Source organism: Astatotilapia calliptera, chromosome 2, assembly GCF_900246225.1.
Source record: "Astatotilapia calliptera chromosome 2, fAstCal1.2, whole genome shotgun sequence".
NCBI classification, from domain to species: domain Eukaryota; kingdom Metazoa; phylum Chordata; class Actinopteri; order Cichliformes; family Cichlidae; genus Astatotilapia; species Astatotilapia calliptera.
In genome coordinates, this window is record NC_039303.1 from 26,093,223 (window position 1) to 26,100,365 (window position 7,143).

A 7,143-nucleotide genomic window follows, 5' to 3' on the forward strand; every position below is an offset into this window, starting at 1 on the left:
AGCCACGAAGGGAGTAGTACGCACATTACTGTAAGTAATCTTGTTTATTTATTGGCTTCACATGACAGTTTTTATTTCTTACAACATTAAAAAATAATATCATGCCCCACGCACTCTAAACATACTGCTTCTTTAATCAACAGAGCAGTTAGCATTGCTAGCATAATGAAACCGAATTGAATCAAGATAAATTTGCATTAGGTAACAATATACCACTGGGACACTGTGATATTTGCAGAAAACACACATCCTCGTGGCTTCAAAGATGTTTGGAAAAAATTCTAATGGATACTTTTTGATTAATGATTACATTATTTGTTGTCTTTTGAAGCATTTCTTATCAATTTCATGCTACATTAGACCAAAGCAGATGTGCTTTCTTTCAATAACAAAGACATTTCTACATGCTACAATCACACAATGGAAAAGAGTGCTTGGAGACCGCAGTACGAACAAAATGACTGCAAATGTGTGCAATGAAATTGTGATTTTGCTGGCTTTGACATGGTTGCTTCAAAGACAGTCGGTTGCCGTCTTCAAAGCAACTTTGGTGGGAAAAGACAAAGGTAAGCTGGAAACATGATGCTATCACTTTGCCTTTAAATGAGATCAAGTTGGCAATTACGTGCAATTTGTTCGTGATAATATGGTTATTAACTGTAATAAATCAGTCAAACATCGCAAATTCACATGCATGACAGCCATTTGTGTGCAGAATGATATAAATGCCCGGCAACTTTACTTTTAAATGTTAATATAATCAACCAGTTGAGTTGTGTCCCTATTGCAAAGAGACATTTTGCAGATGAGTTGCATTTATCAGTGCAGACTGACATAGATTGATTGCAACATGTTGGCAGGAATCTTGCATTTATATATCAGACAGTGATGATTTGCAAACATTTACTAGTCTGTGCAATAGGGATTGCAGTCTGACCAAGTTAGACTGTGATTGTTTGGATATAAGTTGGCTCCCACCAGGAGAAAGTAGTACGCCAAATTTGGAAAAAAAAAAAAAATCAACACAACCATAAGTTTTTCCTAGTTGCAAGAACGTTCTTGTCCGATTTTATGCTACAGTGTGACTGTGCCTCAAACTTTTGAGATGTGGTGTGTTTTAAGCTTCTATACATAAAAATCTTTACATCATAATAAATATGAATGCTATAACAACACAGACAGGCAGTTATATATCAGGTATTATATGTTTATGTTAATGTGCTCCTGTTAGCATGCTAACACTTTTAAGTAGTAGTAAATACAAAGCGCCTGAGGGAGATTCAGTTCACCATGTGATTGATCCTAAACCAGACTACAGGGGGAAAGCAGCATAGCAACATAAGTCATTAAATTCAACACTGTATCAAACATTTACTAAATATCACTGTGTTTATGTAAAGGGGCCAGTTTTATGTGTTTTTGGGGTAATGTCAGAATGGTTAGCTACTTAGTCAGCCAGATTTTGTGTCACATTAATAAAGCCCCAGAGAAGTAAACAAATGCGTTTTCCAGTCTCATTAGTAATGTTTCTGCACTGGTAGACCGCAAGGAAGCTGCTGGGTAATGACGTGTAGATCACAAGATAATAAATTAGACACAACCTAGATTTAACAAACCCTGACAGTTCATGGACAGAATATCATAGCTACATGAGCAAAACCTCCTTATATGGTGTCAGGAATGAATAAGAATATTGGTAATAGGGGCTGAAGGTAATACCTGAGTAATCACTAGTAAAAGCTTTCCGAGGTTAGGGAAAACAAAGTAGAAAACGGGGCAAAAAAAAGATGTTTTGTGGTCCGTAAGCATCTGATAAAAGCAGAGGGAAGCACTGTAAAATCACTGGGAAAATGATTGTATATCATGTCCCATCCATTTTTCAAGTTGGTGCACAGCAGCTAAAGTTCCAGTTTTCCTGGAGGATTATAACTTGAGGAAAGGGATTATGAACTGAATCCCATATAATTAGGTCCACTGGGTGAATGTCTTAGAAACAATACATTTCAGAGGAAGCAAAAGTCAAGGTGATTGGGTGCAGAAGTAAGGCAAAGGAAGAAAACATGTTTACATGATTAGGACATGAGTCTGCATTTCACGTGTGGCATTATCTATATTTCTGTCCTTATTAAAAATCCCCCAGGGTATTGCAAGCATATTTATATTATCGTCTGATGGGAGGAAAATTAGCCTTTCACATCTGCTTTTGCTCACACAATCATCTCCTTTTACCTGCCATGAATGAAACGTCTTCTTCACTGTGTGCCATCTCTGTCTACCTAAACCTTTGTGCTTCCACTAAGGTTCTGCTTCTGGTACCTGCCTTTGGCTTGAATATCTTTATTTTGGTCTCCATTGTGTCCTGTCTGCTCAGCCGGCGAGGCAAGATAAGGAGCAACGTGGTGATGTTCATCCTCGGAAGCACCTGTTGCAACCTTGTCAACCTGAGTCTGTGGCCCATGATCATTCACTGGAGGCAGCACGGCCGGTGGATGCTGGGCTCTCACTTGTGTGAAGTCATGGTGAGCGCCAAACACCTGACGAACTCCGCATCCTTTCATTATGTGTCCTTCATTACCTTCTCTATTTACCTGACAGTGGTATGTGGCTGCAGGCACCTGGTTGACAGCAGGGTTTTCCTAGCCCTAGAGCTTCTCTTTCCTCTGCTTCCAGTGGGCCTGAAGGAGATTGCTGTGAAACTCTTAGGTACCAGCGTGGATCACCTGGATCCCATCAACCTCACCTGTTTCTCTTTTATTAACGATCAAGTTATGAGGATCCTCTTACTGGTGAAGACTGTTGTGTTTTTGCCATTAATCCTGTATTTCTATGCTCACATTCTACACACGATCGTCAAAAGTGCTAAACTGATGAACAGGAGTCAGACAGTTAACGTTCAGCTGGCAAAGGTGTTCAGCCTCATATCTCTCATTACCTTCACAGCACATATACCTGGTAAGTGAAGTGAACTTTTGGATTGTTTAGCATGTTCGGACTTTCTTTTGGATAAATGTCCACATTTCTTATGTCTATATGTTGAAAAAATACGTTTCAGTCACCGTAACAGTTATTTGTCCATTTCCCATCCTGATTAATCAATTTCAAAGTGACTGAAGATAAATCAGCAGTTCTTTTAGAGTCTCCCACAACTTTCCCCAGGTAACTTGAAGCTTTAGCAGTCTAGAAAGTAAAAGGACAGATCCCCCCCCCAACAGAGCCCTGCAAAGGCATGTCAGGCTGAAAATTTATAACACTGGAATATTCTTTAAACTTCAATAACTTTTCAAATGTACTTTGCACCAATTCTGTTCAGTCTTCCCTCATTGTGGAAGCTGTAAAATAAATAACATATATAAATAATATGTAAATAACACACATATTCTTTATATTTACTTAGTGTTTCCTTAATGTACTTAATTTATTTAATGTACATGTGGTTTCTGCTGTCTCTCTGTTGCAAAACAATTACAAAAGAAAAGCGTAATTATTCATTTCATTTAAGTCGGACCAGTAGGAAGTGTTTTTGAGTATGAGCTCAGTTCCAAAGTATAACAGATACACTCTCACAGCTACATGTATAGACTCTAAACTTAAAAAAGATGACCCTATTTCATTTATGAAAGCTGTATAAATGGATAAAATAAAAATGGCGCCCGTCGCACTTGTTTTCTCTTTAATATTCATAAACACAGTTTCAAACAGAATAATCATCAGGACAGCATATATTAATTAATTTAAATAAATAAATTAAACATTTTGCCTAATTTTACCAGCTGGAAAAATCTTTTTGTGTTTGTTTTTTCTTTCTTACCATCTGTTATAGGATTAAAAATGAAAGCAATTTTAAAGGTTGTATTTGCCATTGTCTGCGTATTTCTTTTGTGCTATAGGTGCTGTGTTTGCACTAATGGATCACCCCTCTGTGTGTCATGAGATGGTTAGAGACTTGTTGTTCGACCTGCCTCTTCTCCTCAGCCCCATAATACTGCTCTGCATGAACAAAGAGCTGAGGAACCAGAGCCTGTTACTGCTGCAGCGCAACCCCACCGACCTCTACATGAAAGAGAGCTCCATCAGTAAGACAGATGAGCATCACAAGAGCTTTAACACTGAAGAAGCAGACACAATTCATCTCTAATTTCTAAGAGTCTGATTTATAGATCGATAAAAGTTAAACATTTCGTGTTGTGCTTAGACTGCATGTGTCAACTTGAAGAACATATAGTGCAGCAGATTAAAAATATTTGGGAGAATTTGTTGTTTTTCAGTGAATCTAAGTAGAAAATACAAACAGGAATTAAACATATTAATGAACAAGAAAGCACAAACGCTTTGTTTTTACTTATTTTAATTATATTAACTGCTTGTGTGTTTGTGGCATGTGAGCCGCAAACACACAAGGTCTGACTGTAAATTAACGTGCTTCAAAGTTTCAGTGACAATAACATTACTTCCCACAGCTTGTATGATATCGGTATCTGAGAATTACTGTATTATGCAACCTTTTTTTTTATTTGCATTCACTGCACTAGTCAGCTTTTGCTTCACTACTGGTCATGCAGTGCCATCTAGTGATAATTTACTAGACTGCATCTGCATCAGTGCAACAAACCTTTGATTATGAAGTTAAATATTAGTTAAATATTTGACTAAATCCACATTTTTACCTATCCTTTAGCTCATTTGCATCGAATGTGATTGCATTTGTGCATACCTTTACTGGCATCAACTTTGCAAAACTCCTTTCAGTCTGAGATGAGACTTTATAGTTTTTTTATTGACTTATTTCATTTATTTATTTGTTTTCTACATTTTACTGCATCATTGTTTTACATTTTACTTCTTTTAGTGGCATTTTACATTGTTAAGCACTTTTTCCGGCATGAACTGTTTGGAAATGTGCTATATAAATAAACTTGACCTTGACCCTTGAACTTATAGCATTTGTAGTATTAATAAAAAATTAAAACAGCAGCTAAAGTAAATGTAAAGCAACAATACAGGTGGTTAAAAAAATTAAGAAAACATCCCTAAAGCTAATTGTGAGACTGTTACAATGAAGCAGTGTCTCACTTAAAGTCAGTTGGTGGTGCTGTCTGCCCACATTTGAAACGCTAACTTACAGTAAATCATGAATGACTGAATAATATCCATCAATCTTCATGATAGATTCTGTGAGAAGGATGCAGCACTGGATGATGAATATGCATATTTATGAGCTTCTTCACTCATGACTTAGATAATCCAGGCACATATAACGCTTCATATTTCCCTGCAGCCAGTTTGCCTTCATTTACTGGAAGCTTCTTTGGGTCACCCACAGCATGGAGCTCTCACCGCTGGACCTTTAACCCTGGTAATTTCCCATGGGTCTCTGTAGCACCGAGAAGCATATAGAAAATGGTAATTACCGGTGTCTGAGACTACCCACATATTATATCAACTCGATGGACCACAATTAACATATTACTGAAACAGTCTAGTGTTTTGCAGCTAGTGGGTAGCTGGTGCAGTGCAGTATTAGAGCATTTGTTAACACTGGCAAACAAATATGACCAGAAGTGATGGTGCGTGCACCAAATAAATGTAGCAGGATGTAAATGAATGGAAATAAAGGGCTAATTAAAAATACCACAATTAATTGCAGCACTTGGGTCATGCACTCTAATTGCTTAGATTTATAAATTACCCTATACAAAAACACAATTAACACATATGAACTGAACACAATGTATATATTTTTTGTTTTTTGTATTAACATGTCAATCAGTGATGATCCATACATTAATGGCTATACTAGCCAGCTAGCACAGCATTCAGTCAGCTATTATCATGAAGTGAATGTGTGTATTTTACTCTCCACATTCATGAGAGCAAAGCTACTTTATGCAAAGTAAGTAGCTTAAAGGGAAATATATTTCAGTGATTTCGCCGTTTCATGTTGAGTGAGCTTGCGCTCTTATTCGCCGTGTTGTGTCAACTGACATAACATTACACTCTTTCTAATTACAAAGACAATTTTTATGCAATTATATAAAATTTCTCCCCTGTAAGGCATTATATAAGATCTTTCCTTGAATCAAAGAATCATTTCAGTCTGCAGCAAGTGTCTTCAGTTGCCTAGCAACTCCAGCCCTAGTGCGGACTAATGCTGTCTGGTGTGTGGAGGTAAATCGGGGGGCAATCTGATTTCAAAATAGGTTGAATGTAGGCGGGGGTCAAACTTTGCTGTTGCTCTAGGATAGTTCTTCCAATCAGTGCTGTGCATTGAATTGTGCTGTCTGTCTTTAAAAAATAAATAAGTGGAGAATGGAAAACTGTGCTGCAATTAGAATAAGATTAAGAGACTATCGTCCAAGGACAACAAATAAGATCTATCTATTGTCTAGTGATGGGAAAGTGGCGTTTTGCTGCTGACCATGTAGGCTAAAGCTTACAACTTCTCATACAGTGAAATTAACCATGCTTGCCACCTGAGCTGCCAAGTCCCCAGGCAAGCTGTGGCTCTGTTCAGAGCATGGAAATTTGCTTTGTGGATTGCAGCCATGTCCTTACTTAGTGGTATGTATAATTGCAGTCTTATGCTCACATGTGAAATGCAAATGCCTATAGCAGTTGTTCTTTTCCCAGGTTTCCTCCTTCGTGTCCGTTACGCTTCACTAAAACAGTTCCACATTGCCTTAAGCAAATCAGCTTCTCTTTTGCACTGCTCCCTCTATTTCTACGTTCATTAAAGTTTCATGGCAGATTTTTTTCTTTGATAACATATGCATATTGTATGTCATGCTGCTGGATGCAGGTTGGGATCACAGGGGCTGAAAGAAGTCTGCGTCCTTTTTAGGGAGGCTCTCCAGCTAACCGTGTGCCTGTGCTTTTTTACTTCTCTTTACATCTTTGCAGCTGTGTCACTACGACTTAAGACCACTTTGACGGCAAGATGAGCCATTTTATTGTGTTTAAAATCATCCGTCCATTTCACCATTATGAAAGAGGCTGTATTATTGGATATGCTATTTGAATTTCCATAGGTTGTCATGCTTCCTATCCTATGCGCTGGTGACAGGCTGCATTTCCAACGCACATGCAATCTGTGATGTGCCATCTCAGTTTTGATGAAGAGAATAAAGTATGAGGAATTCTTCATTC